This window comes from Ornithodoros turicata, unplaced genomic scaffold (assembly GCF_037126465.1).
Source record: "Ornithodoros turicata isolate Travis unplaced genomic scaffold, ASM3712646v1 Chromosome23, whole genome shotgun sequence".
NCBI lineage: Eukaryota > Metazoa > Arthropoda > Arachnida > Ixodida > Argasidae > Ornithodoros > Ornithodoros turicata.
The window spans coordinates 1828732-1843972 of record NW_026999342.1 but is presented as its reverse complement, the minus strand read 5'-3'; the positions used below and the strand labels follow the sequence as shown (position 1 = coordinate 1843972).

General features: G+C 44.9%; 1 protein-coding gene and 1 long non-coding RNA gene across 4 annotated transcripts in view; both read right to left on the bottom strand.

Annotated features, from left to right (window-relative positions):
* Positions 1–15241, bottom strand: part of LOC135373261 (methanethiol oxidase-like) — a 326674-nt gene that overhangs the window by 143905 nt on the left and 167528 nt on the right. The window lies entirely within an intron of this gene.
* Positions 12115–13416, bottom strand: LOC135373263 (uncharacterized). Its single transcript, XR_010416387.1, has 2 exons — positions 13371–13416; positions 12115–12341 (listed from the first exon to the last, which is right to left on the bottom strand). It is a non-coding gene; the product is annotated as an uncharacterized LOC135373263 (long non-coding RNA).

Below are 15241 nucleotides of genomic sequence, written 5' to 3'. Positions count from 1 at the left end.
AATAATACCGAACCCTTTCTTGCCTCGGCACTATGCAGTGAACGCCGCTTCAGCTCGTGCATCGGCTATACATCGGTTGGTTTTAGTTCATGCTGCGCGTGAACACGCCTGCCACGCTATGGAGCAGCTTTGGCGTAATTTTTTCCGAAGCACGCTGCGCAAAACGCGACTTATGAAGCACGCCGATGTCGCTGCCCGAAGGACGTGGAGAGGGTGCCTGTGTTTATGGTGAAGTCACCCTCAGTAGAAGCGAATGCCGCCATGTTGACGCCCACGCTTACCACGGATGAATGTTGTCTACTGATGTTGTGTACTCACAAACTTGTTCAAACCTCCTCCGCTATGTATTTACTCCACTCCAAAATGTAGTGTGTCGTTAAGCGTATAGCTACACATTTTGTGCACATCGCGAGCTGTGCATGGGAGTCTAGAGGGGGAAATTCGTAGCAGACAACGCGGCTGCGTTCACCCTATGCAGAGAGAGCTAGTCTTAGATGTACCCTAGAAGTGAAGATAATTGTTCTCACTAGAATGCGAGGATGTCGCCCTCTTCAGATCCGCCACGCCAGCAACAGAAAATCCTCGGTTTCGACTGCCGTGTACGTTACGCTCGGCAAACTCGTTCTGCACATTGTAATGCGTCGTTCGTCACGAAATGCAGCCCCGGACAATCCACGGGCTTTTAGAAACTGACAAAAATTTCCCCTAACGTGTATCATATTTTTACAGGAAATATCAGCATCATGTCGCAAAACCACATTAAGTGGGATAGAGGGGGAAATGCCTTCAAGTTTGGTTAATAGATTCGTTGACACGCTCCTATTTTCATATCCTGTCACTGCGCAAAAGCTGTCTAATTATTAATATTTCTATAAGCATACATAACGATATCTGTACCGATTTAATATCAATGTAAGATGGATGCGGATATCAACATTTTTACGGATAAATATTGATAAATTATTGATAATATCGCAGGCATAAAATGTCGATATGAATATCGATATCGTTCCATGCCTACAGCAGTGACGACGAGCCTGAGGGGGAGCCAATGTGGTCGCAACCATGGCTGCTGCACCGCAAGCCTCTCGGGAGTTATCAAAATTTGATGCGCGAGCTTGCACTGGAAGACCGCAACGGATATCGAAGACAGCAATGACAAACGCAAATTGACGTGTTTACCCGACAAAAAATGAAATAGAATGGTGGAGAATGTGCCTGTTTAACAAGTAGTGATCGCAGATGTTTGAACAGAGTTTAAGGGCGAAACACATGTACGACAAAATGCACGACCCGTCGTGCGACGAGTCTCACAGTTTCGCGTCACGAGTTGTCGCGTGCTGCATCAGCAGACACATGGGCGGCGAAATGCTTACGATATGTCGCTCTGGACCGCCGTGTTGCTAGAACAGCGCGACCAGAGATACACTCGCTTACACTTTATTTAACATAACCAAATGTGCTCACTCGTAAAACACAGTAAACGAGAACAATTCATTCCTTATTTCACGTGTCTTTCAAGGCGCAACACGACGACATCAGCCACTGTTTGCGTTCAGAACACACACTGTCCGCCATTTTTTCTCTGACCAATCGCATCTACCAGAGAGGCAGCATCATTGGCTGCTTGGTTCATGACGTCACTACATCTGCACGACAACCAACCGACGGGAGCGGAGATATCCAAGCAGTTTTGTCGCGCTGCGACTTGTCGCAGAGCGCTCCTGCGACGACCTATTTCTCCAGAATCCGTCCCAGGATGCTTTGCGCTGCGACGCGTCGCACGACGGGTTGCAAATTTCGTCGTACGTCTGTCTCAGCCTTTAAACATCACACGACATGGTCGTACGACGCGTGTCATCCGACAGTTGAATAGGTTCTGCAGCCACACTGACGAAACAAGTGTTACAACACCGGTTCTGTTGGCGATTGGCGAAACAGTTACCCGAAAGCGGATTATGAAGGATCGCCACAGGTACATCGCAAGGTACCCGTTACATAGAGAAATATGATACGAATTATAAAACAAAATAGCAAAAAAATAAATGAATAAAGTAAAGTGTGCGCATAGGGTGGCGGGCGCGGAAGAGAAAACAAAACGCGCTCTGCAGGCGACAAGACCGATGGACGCTGTACTGAAGTGAGCGGCAGACCATCTTTCACGAAAAAAAAAAAATTCTCGACTTTATCAAAAAACACCATCGATATTTTTTATGTTTTAGGAGGCGGACTCAGCTACAATATGAAATTCATTTCACGCTCCTTGTCCGACCTCTTCATACCGTATTCGCCGCTCATTTATGCCCATTTTCGCAAAAAGTGTCAACTTTGGCAATTTTTACCACAAAAACTAATTCAGATTAAAGTTCTAAGCTTCTCCATGCTGAAGCGACCAATAACCTCCACGCATAAAAAAAAATTTCAGCAAAGTTGAAGTGATAAATTGTTACTTAAAAAATCCTTCATTTTCCTCGCCTCCGTGGAAGCACACAAATTGCAGTAAAACATCCGTGACTTTGCACAAACATAGAGTAGACATTCCTCTACGCCATTAGAGAAATGGCAATATTTCACGCGCTTTCAGTGTGCCCCAGTTGTTTTCCTTACGTATAGTGGTTTTGGCGCAGCGCGCTTTTCCATCGTGCCTAGCGCCGAGACGCATGGAACCAGCACAGAAATGCTCCGTAGTCAAACATTAAATGCGACCAAAACACCTCAGAATTTTTCCAGAAAAAATGCGGGGGTCGAGCAGGGTCCCTGGACGTTTTAGCTGGGAAACGCCCTGCAGGAAAAAAACATTTTGATAAATACACACCATGGTCGTGTATAAAACAAAGACCTCTGAATTTTTCGGCCACCGTTTTTGTTGGTGAAATGCGCGAAGCTCTTAATACAGTCAACCCTCCTTTTATTAACCCAAAATTTACGAATTCCCTCGGTTTATGAACGGCGTCACAAGGAAGCAAACTTTTTCCATGTATTTCTTCCTCGGTTTATGAGCCCTCGATATCCGAACTGTGAACAGATTTTCAGGGAACGAACCGCAAAAACATGTGTGTTCTGACCGCGATTTATGAAAGGGGTTGTTGACGCACGGGGAAATACTGGGATCGCGTCAATAAACATGAACAAAGCATAAAGTTCAAGCACCCGTGCACTGTCCCGCTGCCACAAAAATTAGCGAGTGAGAATAGAGGAGTGCATCTGCTGTGCTGACGGTAAACACATGTGTGAGCCGCTTGATGATGGTGCTTTAGTGCAGTTGCCATTGACATCATAGTGACATTGAAGATAACTAGCAGTATTGTTCCGAAGCTGTGACTATGACAGCTCGCTCAGGTTGGAATCACATTCACAGTACGATACAGTGCTTCGAGGACCAGGCGGACGAGTCAAGTGCCAGACTTGGATCGTCTCTTCCGAAGAAGAGAAATACAGCCGAATGTATAGTGCACAACACAATTACGGAGTATTTTCACAAACAAACGTAATCTAGTAAACTTCCCGCCGTATTTCAGCCCATTTCTATTCCGCGCACCTTGCACTCCGATTTATGAACGATTTTTCGAGAAACGAATGGCATTCATAAATCTAGGGTTGACTGTATTACAACGTGGAGAAGCCGCTATGGATGGGGCTCTCGGTTTGCTTGAAGGCTTGAATGTCTCCATCGACGTAGAGCGCACGTGGTAAAGAGGGTGTCAAGAATCGCGGAAGTACGGTTTTTATTTGATATAAAAAAAGTCACCCAAGAAGCTACAAGGAGATGTTCGAAATCGTTCAGGATGGTAAGGCTATACGTTGCATCACCGACAACGCACGACTGCGAAATGTATGCGTACACTGATGAGTGGTGTGCGTTGACTGTTATTACTTTCTACGAACAACTCGCTGCGTCGACAAATGACGATATCAAGCTGGTTAATCCACATTTGCATACCAGCTGTTGCACGAGTACTTTCTGCGAACCACAAGCCGCTTCGTGTGCAGAGCACTCGTGGAGGAGGAAAATTTTTGTCGTAATTCTGATGCATCTCTAGGACAGAGTTACATTTTGCATACCACCATACACGAACTGAATACCCCTGTCCCGGAATGCAGTTTTATTCACGGGTTTATATAGGATCCAGTAGATGTGTCTTCTGTTCAAAGAAGGGATATCCCCAGGATTTTCATCTAGGTGTCCCGTTGCGCGGCTGTGATACCCATATGTACCTCGACTTAGTGCTCTTTATAGCTTTGTCAGGTATATTGGGGAGCGTTGCAATTTTCTTTCTTTTTTTCGGGGGGCGTTGGAGGGTGCCGGATAAAATCCCTGCTTTAACATTTTGAGCAGCATGCTTGTGCTCTAGTAACTTGGCACTGTTAAGCATGGAACTGAAAATCAAAGCGAGAGTGTATAATGTAAAAGTAAATGTTGTTCAAGACGTCAACGTGTTGGTCAATACACACTGCAAAACTGCACCCCGACTTTCTTTTCAATTACCAGAACTGTAGCATAGCGATTGGCATGAAGGATATGAAATTAAGTGTCAGTAAACCCTCACTACCGAGTCAACACAGATGCTTGGTGGAATGTAAAATCCACGTCGAATATGATTGTACTTTGTGAAACGCGAAGTACGAATATCGATTTCACGCAGACTGTATTAAAGTTAAAGTCGTGGAAAGTCCACGCTCGTCCGACCTCTTCATACCGTATTACCCGCTCACTTATGCCCATTTTCGGAAAAAGTGTCAACTTTGGCAATTTTTACCTCAAAAACTAATTCAGATTAAAGTTCTACGCTTCTCCATGCTGAAGTGACCAATAACCTCCACGCAACAAAAATTTATCAGCAAAGATCAACGCAGGTTCAGCACTCACATGCCAGCACAACAATGGCGCACGTTATGGCAGCGTTGATACTTATGACGGAATTTAACGTTACTGTAAACGTAGAATGAACAGCGTTGTTTCTGAATAAGTTTTAGTTCGGGCTTTCACATGCAAAGCATACACACGGAAATCACGTTGATTTATCATCATACAACTGCGTTTTTCACACGCTGTTTTAACGTGAATTATATGAGTGAAACTAATGTCCATCATGAACAGTACCCCGATAAAAGCTCAACTGTAGGCGACGGCCTGTAACGGCGGACATGGAGGTCAACATGCCTTTTCCGTTTCGTCTGTACCTGTCCTGACATGCTTCCTATCATACGGGATATTTTAGAAGTACATAAACCAAAAAAGAAGCACGACCGTTTCGTCCAGTACATTATAATTCTGCCGCGAACAGAGACAATTCAGAATTCCTGGTTTCCTACCCGGGTCGGTGCAATAATGTCGATGGCGATGTCGGTCACCTCTTGCCACAGCTTGTATGAAGCTATTGATCAGAAATACAATTATATGTGCAAGCCCAATGATGTTTCGTGTCTCAGAAAACGTGTCATTGAATTATAACTTTTAAAAAAACTACGCCACCTAGAATCATGCGGTCAACAGCATTTCTTCTTAATATGTTTTTACCAATCCCCTGATGTGATTGTCATGTCACGTAAGTTTTATTATGTGAATTTTTGCGACTCGACCTCTGAAATTTGCAAAGTATAAGTCACTTTTACTACAGTACAGTACTACAGTACACCACCGATGTGAAGAGCGTGCCGAATTTACTGAATTTCATGATAACTGGCAGGTATATTGTGGAGTTACGCTATCGAAAGAAATCGCCAAACATCATGCTTTTGGGAGCTCCAAGAGCATAGCGCTTGATCACTTTTTGATCACTTGATGACTTCGCTGTCAATCCGACGAAAGGAGGTCGCAAACCAGCCCACAACGTGATTAAAAAAGAGGCGACAATAGTATAAGGCCTTGTGCATTTGAGCTAGTTCGCCATCAGGACGTGCTACCGTCGTGTCTGGGCCGACTTAACTCGCAAACTGTCATCGCGCGGTGGGTGGCGCATGGGACAGAAGACTGCCCATGTGCTTACCTGTGGGTGGAGAGCTACCCGTGCGCTTACCGTCGCGCATTTCTCAGCCCGGGCCGGCTTCGTTCGCATTTTTTTTTCGTGTGCGGTGGGTGGCGCGTGGGCGGAGTGCTACCCGTGCGCTTGTCGTTGCACATTTTTCCGTCTGAGTCGACTTCGTTCGGAATTTTTTTTCCGTGTGCGGTGGGTGGCGCGTGAGCAGTTTACATGCAAATACGGACATACACGCTGGTAACACCGCCAAGCGATGCCATCATCGCCCCTGGGCCGTCTTCACTTGTTTTTTTTTTGTTTTTTTTTCACAACAACAGTTGTGTGGTAGGCGGTTTATATGCACGTATAGACATGCAAATGACAGTCACACATAAAAGTACACGTGGAAATATATTTATTAATGCCAATGGTGCTGCGAATTATAATGCCAATCTGTGAAGGGAGAAAATACAGCTGAAAAAACCTTCAAGATCTGAAACAGAAGATCTGAACACATTACAATACAATTCACGTAATAAAAAATATACTTGCCTATTACAGGTATGGTGCAATACATTCAAGAGGTATCACACGCGAAGAATCAAACGCAATATTTTTATTCATGATAATCATACACACACGTTTTCAATGAATCTATATCACAGGACGCGTCTTTTAATCATACAAGATATTTTTAACCAATATGATAACAATCAAAATTATAAGTTCAATTATTCAGCGAGCCTGAGTCGTGATCACCATTATTGCAACACTAATAATTTCTTCATCATGTAGCGTGAACTTTTTTGTTAGGTGCTGTAAAGAATTCGAGCACAACATGTTATCTAAGTTGCATATGCTTGGTTTCAACATGACACAACTTTTAAGTAATCAATTTCTTATTAAGTGAATAGCACAGACGTAAAGAAATAATGAGAACCAACATAACACGATCAACACCTAGCACTAATAGAGAGCCAAAAATGCGTATCATGCAACACGTAGACAACACACACATGCAGGAAAACAATAGTGAAACAATCTATCACAGCGTGGGACATTACAAATTAATAACTTCCAATCGTGACTAGCACAGACTTAACGCTGAAGAACAGAGGAACATAAACAAACAATAGTCAGCACTAATAGAGAACAGACAACAATATCAGAGCGAATCGGTTTCTGTAAGCCGCACATTCTCCAAAACGTGAACAACACAGGAAAATAATCCATCATTTGAACCAGCATAAAATCATCCTCGTGACATAAGATTATCGAACACTATACAATTTTCATTTTAACAGACACTACACACCTTACTTTGTTTGATGTATTTCACACAGAAAATAGACATGGTACAATGGTACAACCAAGCCAGCTATCTCTCCCTTTCCTCAAAGCGGAGAGACATTATGTCTATCTACAAGGTGTTTCAAGAAAATCCCCGGCTGAATAATTCGTGAACAGCTAGCGCCATCAAAGAAATTTCTTTTTGGTAAAGGTACTTGGGACATCGGCTATGAACTGAGTAGTGAGCTGCTCATTTGCATACGCTCACTAATTAAATAAACATCCTGAGTTTTAAATTTTACTTCGCACGCTTACGGAACCTCTGTTTTACGCATCGGGACCTTCAGCGAAAAATATTGCAAGAAAAAAAAAACGTGTCCACACTTAATGATTTTTTCGAGTAATTAATTGGTTTTGATTTACCTATTTTTTGCGCGGAGCAGTGCACCAATGCGATCTTTGCATCAGCTATCCGGCTGTCAATTTCGTGGTCATCTGCCTGATTGACACACGGGGGTGACGGAAGATAAGGAACAGCCGCAAGTATGGTGAGCTAGAATGACTAGTGTGCTTACCGGCTTATCCAATGCATGGAAGCGCTTCGTCGCGTGGCACCCGGCCACGTGCGATTGTTTACATGGATGGGCTGGCTCTCGCCGCGCGGCATGCGGAACGATTCTTGTGCGGATCCGAAGTACTCTTCTGTTTCGAGTCACGTGCCCTTCCCGTGAAATTCAGAGGTTCGCGCCGCGCCGGCTAAGAAACCGAACACTGCCGACGGATGGCTATCAGGGCGTCACGAGCTCTTGCTCAGTACAAAGTCGTTGTTTGCTGCATGGGGTTTCTCTCTCTCTCTCTCTCTCTTGCAGTTGATAATGTGTTGCTTCACGTCGTGACACAACAATAATCATGACCGACGCAACAGGCTTCCTTCGCGTGGGCCCAAAGCTGAGCCAACGGCACGCCTTATTTATGTCCCTTGACAAGGCGGCGTGATATCAATACCCAAGCAGCACAATGTACTGAAAGTCGAGTGCAATAGGGGTGGACGGGTAGGTGGAAGGCCTTGAACAGACTTGTGAAACTAAATAACATTGATAAGACACATGCCGGCCACCCCTATTGCACTCGACTTTCAGTACATTGTGCTGCCTGGGTAAGCAACTTGTACCCCGCCGAAGAGCTGATAGCGTCTTCGGCAGGAATCGAATCCACAACCTGTCGCCAAGCATTTGAGGGTTTTAGTGAGGGGTCTCGATAAAGCAGTGATTATAACGTACGGGTAGATTTGGTCAGACGAAGTACAATGGCTATTCCTTGCAATCTTACCGTGATTGTTTACTCGCGCTCGAAATCGGCTAACGTATAAGGACCGCGTCCAGGCTCAAGTATGCCAGGATTTTGTATTGAAGGTAAGCGAAGGGCCACTACAGGATCTCTCAGTACCACCGAGACAGCACGGTTTGAATAAAGAAATCAGCAGCAACAAATCGTTGGATATTATATTTTCTCACACCATTTCACACAGTTTTCAGAAACCGTTTCCCTCAGTGACTCACAGGCAGACTTGTACGTATTTGGTGTATTGTATTTAAAAGAGCTAGGAAAGAACTTTAATCACTACCATTTTTTTCAACCAAGCGGTTAGTAAGCTTATTAAAATGCAGCATGCGAAATAATACTATCAACAGGTGCATAAATATCGCAGAATTTGATTTTGAAAACCGCGGCCGTGCGCAACGGTGGCAATACCCGGAACGAGCCGTCGAGCCATTTGAGTCATTTTGAGGTCAGAAAAGTGGAGCCACTGAATGGTTTCGAAGAACGTCGTCTGCTATTTTTCACTCGGAACCCCGCTGCAGCGGTGGAAGAAGTTTATTTTGCTTTTTCTTTGGTTTATCAGATACAATAAACGAAGATTGGTCTACAGACATTGTTCAAGGTTAGGCCGTGAGATTGTAGAGGCCATCCTCATTGAACTCCCCGAGCGAAGTCAACCAAATATCGGTCAACCTCTCCCCGCTTGACCTTGCTTTCTCTATAGCGACCTTCCGGAGTAGGTGGATTATGAAAATAAACTTCAGGCGCTAGTTGAACGCTGTTCTGTCCGTGTCTGTGTTTTGTATGCTGTTCGCTATCGTGGTGACTGTTTCTCGTTGTGTTGTTGGTGACAATACGTATAAACACAGTGCAGCACTAAGCGCTGCTTCAGTTCACGCCTCAAAATGATCGCTGCATCGCTATGACAACGAATACCGTCCGCTATGTCATTATATCAATATACGCTGTATCACTAATTCGCTATGATCACTAGTGCTCGTCACTTCGACTAGCAACCACCATAGCCAAGCAGTGTCATAAGACCACCACAATCTATGGTCAACTTATCAATCATCGTGCTAAACGAGAATTGGCTGATGAAGACTACAAATGTGGACGACGCAGACACGCAAGTTTGAGTTCATCCGTGCTCTGCGCTATTTGTTTTGTCACCATATAATGCATCAGTTTTATCCACCATATAGTGACCGACAACGCCGGTTAAGTTTGCGTCCGACGACATATCAGCGTGCACTGAAACAACACGTGACTAGCGTAAATTTTAGCTGACTATAAAACGCACATGTTGCGCGCAGAAAACTGCCAACGGCAAACTGACTAACCCAGCCATAATATTGCAAGCACACAACTAACCAACCAACATGCCGCCCTGCTAAGCCAAATGGCTGCTAAATGTGCCTTTCGTTCGCTAAGACGACTTGGACACATATAGAAAACCCCTGAATTTGAGTGGTTAAATAAGGATGTTATGTTCTTAATCGCGGCATATCATCTTACGAAGCAGCATTTCCCCTTTTCCTTGTTTCCAGAACATGAATTTCGAGAACGGGGGTTTCACGACCAGGAATATCGACGTTCTCCCTTATTCATCTCTTGACGGGGAGAAAGCAGGGGGAAAGAAAATGGAAAGAAAGAAAAGGAAACCAGTCAGCACTGACCCGGATAGAAGCGCGGTCGCCGCTTTCAACTTTTATTACGTCACCAATGACGTTTTTTTTTCATTCTCCTCCTCGTTTGACCCGGAGGAGAGAGTCGAGTGGGAACGCGCGCGGCGATGTTCAAGTGTCTTTTTTTCTATGAAAAACATCGCGTACAGAGAAAATTTTCGTGTTAATCATCAAGTTAAGTTACTTGCTTCCACAACGCGTTCGGAACGAAAAATTTTTAGATGGCTTTCAGAGCTCCTTTAAAATACAGTATTTTAAATACAATTTACGGTATTTTGGTACTCTACTCGATACTGTTTATTTTGTGTATTTGCACTCTATTTAAAATACATTTTATGGTATTTTCTACTCAATACTCTAATTACATATTTTCGATCTCCCTCTCAAACTCTCTGTCTCTCCTCTTTATTATCTTGCTCGTTCAGTGGAAATTTCCTGAGTCCCTCGGACTTGACCTGGCCATTGATCCTTCTTGCCCCGTGTTTACTAATCCTTGGCTAGTGAGGGTTGTATTATGTGTGCCCTGACGCACTGACATCGAATTCTGACCTCGCCGAGCAGGGACCTGCTAGAAGTCTGCTATGTTCTGGGTCACATATACTTAGTGGAGTTATGTGGTATCTCTTTGTCATCTTTTTGGGACTTGTGCTTAGACGACTCCTGTCACACAGCCGCGGCTTGCGTAGTTCTCAGGACTTAGGTGATTCATGTCACATAGGGGGGACATGCCGCATTCACCAATGACCGGTGACTTTTTGCATTCAAGGATCAACAGAAAATAATTCCTCGCCCATGTGTCATGCAAATGGCTTGCGCAATCGCTTGCGCTCGTTTCGAGCAAAGACTCAACGGCAAATAACGTCATAACGCCGAACAAGGTGGCCACGGGAGAAGATTTTTTTAGCTCTCCACAGCAACTGTCTTCGGAGGCTCGGAAAGGGAGAACAGTGCCATACAAGAAGTGCACAGGTACATGGACGATGGTGACACCGAAATCACGGTGTGGATGAAGTATCCTCGACTACGTGAACTCCTCTTAAAAGATACAACGCCGCTGTGCCTTCCAGTGCACCTGTGGAACGTCTGTTCAGTACTGCGGGCAATGTTTTGCAGAGAAAGAGGGGGAAGATGTCAGACGACTATTTTGAAATGCAATTGCTACTGCGGGCAAATAAAGTGCACGCTTAAAACGCAAGACTGCCTTATTTGCGAGAGGTACTCGAGTATCTTAATTGTATTTCAAATACTTTTTGAAGTATTTGGTACTCTACCTTAATTACTTTAATTTTCATGTATTTATACTCTGTCTTAATTACATTCTAAAGTTAGTATTTATTATCTTATCTTAAATACATTTTTGAGTATCTTGTAGATGTCTGCTCACAGGTTAGAGCATAGGTCGGATCCTTGCGCAATGCAAGAATTATCGAACTCGACTTGGGGTGAGGGTTTATGATGCGTATTCTTTCACATTGTATTGGGCCGGGAAGTGGCCGTAACAAGTAGGGAAGCGCACTAACGGCGCACTAATTAACAGGAAGCAAGGTTTCATGAACAGCGAGTTTTCTTTTCTTCTTCTTTTTTTTTTGTCTTCACATTGATAGGAGTTGCATCACCATGACTAGGAAGGCGTGATGGACGGGACTGCCCCCTTCAGCTTGAAAAGCACTCTAGCTGTAGGAGACGCCCGGCAAGGCCGCCAAATTAACCTCCGCAGTCATTACTTTGTTGTTGGTCATGTTCACAGTAGTAATCACTGCATGGTGCTCAGTTCACGTTGCCCATAGCTGCAGTGGCTGCTTATTCTTATACCGACGTCCTCACGAGTGCGTTTCTGAAGGAAGGATATGAGGAATGCGGTCGTACACAGCAGGCTTCACATACTCTGCATAAACTGCAAACATAAAAGTATGTGCTGATGATAGTGCGTGTAGAATTATGTCCACTGTACTCGTTGCTTCACCCAGCGCACATAGCATCATCTTGCAGAGGAACGGCTGTCCATGCCTTCCGCACTTTTGAGGGCCTCGTACTATGCTTTATAACACAATTTCTCATCCGTGTCCCACGATCTGCATGAGCAGTCCTGAAAAGTGAATGATAAATATCGAATTGTGCTTCGGCAAAAGGGAACTTTTTACACATTAAAAAAACATAGCTGGGTTGTGAAGCCTATCGATCACATATTATAAAAATATATTTGGGTATAGTTCCGTATCGGTACCACTCGTTTTTAAGAACCAGTAAGAGCGTTAGGAAGGTGAATATTGCATAGAAGCGAAAGAAGGTCATATACTGAATCTAAAAATGTACGAATTATAAAATTATGTGGACTAAAAGTTTTTTATATGCATTTCAACAACCCCATCCGATGCACTTCTAGCGGAGGGAGTACACAGGGGAATGCTAAGCCTAACGGATTCGAAACTTGCCAACTTGCAAAAGCTAGGATCGTTGAATTGAGCTAAATCCCCACACTTTTAGTGAGGTTGGGTCAGTTTGGGTTAGACAGATTGATTGGGGGAGGGGTCGGGGGAGTCAGAACATGAAGTCAGAAGAACAAGGGAATCAGAAGGTCCTCAGTAAAGATGGCGGATCGCCTTCAAGAAACGGGCGCTAAAATTAAATTTTTATACGTTTCACGCAATATACGACGGTCATTTCTGTTTAATTTCGTTACTAATTAGTTCCTGTTTTACGTAAAAGCGGTTTATTTTTGTTTTTATTCTATTTTGCTTTGAAAAAGCCAGTGGTGCCGATACGGAACTACATCCATATATTTTATTCTAGAAACGTTGTTTCATGCGAAACAACGTTGTTTGTGCATCATCCATGCATATAGTGTCATTTGTAGTCTATCAAAAGTTTCAAACAAGTCGAGGAAGATAACATATGTGATATAGCATGCAGTATATATGGAGATGCCACGTGATGAGTAGCATGATAATATATCTAGTTATTTGATCCTACTTTCCACCACAAACGCGGTTCAAGTGGTGGGCAAGCGTGCTCCCAAGAAACTGAGCAGACGGCCTCATCAATGATTTCCACAGTAGAGAATGGTATCATAGAGTACAGCGAATGATACATTACTGAATAACGCCGTAACACTTACTTGTCTCTTCAACAGGCATTGGAACTTCACCGAGCTTCCATCCAGGGGCCCTATTCCGAGGTGCCTCGCTCGCGCAATCGAGTTGTTTGCAAGCGACGGCACGTGGTGTGTGATGTCATCGAACGACAGCGCTGACAATTTGGTATTCCAGTGCTTCCAGACGAGCCGCACGTGAACGATCCTGTCGTTTGACCGATGCGCACCTTGTTCAGCGGGGAGAGCTCAGCAGAAGGGAACGTGAAAAAGAGCAATTTTCAACACGAACCACCAGGAGACAATGGCAAAAGGGCAAGGGTGCAGGCCAGCTGGTACATGGTGAAATTCTTTTTGGTGAATTTGTTTTGGTGAATTGGGGGGGGGGGGGGTTCATGGTGAATTTCTCGGGTTCCAATTTTTTCACCTCCAGAAGACGACTGCCGCCTGGTTCTGACCCTCAGAAGCTAGCAACGTGTGTAATGATTTTTTTTTTTTTTTGCTACATTCTATAGCGGCTTCCCGCTCTAGCAAATTTTTCCACGGCTGACAGTCAATACATGCAGTGAAAAACAGTCGGAGGCAAGGCAAAGGCAAAGGAACCACTGACAACTTCCCAATAAGTTGAGCAGCTACCACATGTAGTTCCGGACCACCGATGGTATCGGTAGGCGAAGCGATCGAGGCGGCGGGAACGATACCTGCCACTTTTGGTATTTCAGGTTACGTCTAACGATCGCGCGCTTGGGTTATTTACTATCGTTCAGCCCGTCGACGTGTTCAAAGTCACTGTCACGCGCATCCCAGATGATGACAACAAAGCGATTGCACGAGCGCGTTCGCAAATATAACTTTGTGCATTTGAGATAAAAGCAAACATAGGCAATAAAAGACGACGCAAAAAAAAAAAAAGAAAGGAAACAAGCTGTGCTTGTTTTTCTTTTTTTCGTATAATTTCCTCTATCTGCGATGGATTCACCGGTACGCGCTTCACGTCCCACCTCGGAGAGCAGTTTCACATTGTGCTCGACTATGTGGGGGAGCACCGTAATCCCTTTACGGGTGGGCTGTCCGCTGGCTACACATCGCAAGACAGAAATAGGGAGTCGTGCGAGCTGGCTACACGTTTGAACGCCAGCGGTGGTGCAGTGAAACCCGTTGAGAGGTGGAGAAAGGTGCGTAAATTAATATCGGATACGAAACACCAACAGAAACCTCAAAATTCGCGGCAGCAGTGACGACTGCAATATCCCCGTCATCGGCCCTTGGGACACCGCGGCCCACTCCAGGGCGACCTTACGTCATGTAGTTGGATCTTTTGAGGCGACAGGCCTATGGAACTCATTATGACCCCACCAGCGCTCTCGGACATTTCCACTATCACGATCACGTTCATCATCGCCATCGCCGCTCCGATCATTCCCGTCATCTCTCATTTTCATCACTCATCATTGTCACCACTCACATTAGAACCCCTAGCTATGGGTAGCTTTCCACTCATCGAGTGGAAAACCGCCCCCCTGCATCATCAGAATATATGTGTTGTTTTTGTTGCAATATCCCACTACTTGATTGAAGTTGTGTTCAATGGGAACTTTTAGACGTGGACCAACAGGAAAAGCGCCACCAAGGCCAAGGCAGCTCGCATCTCACATCACACGCGGGAGACGGGAACAGGTCCCCCACCGAAAGAATCGCTCTCTGAGCTGGAGGAGCGGCTCGCCTCTGTGATTGGGCAAGTGGCGACGACCGGGATGCAGGAGACTCGGGATACGGGCACTGCCGGCCTCGGAGTCCGCATCAACGATCATTTGTATGGCACCGCCCGAGGCAGCTTCTGCCTCACAGAGCGATGAAGGCAGGTCGACGTGCACATAGGTCCCGACCGCGTTGGCCTC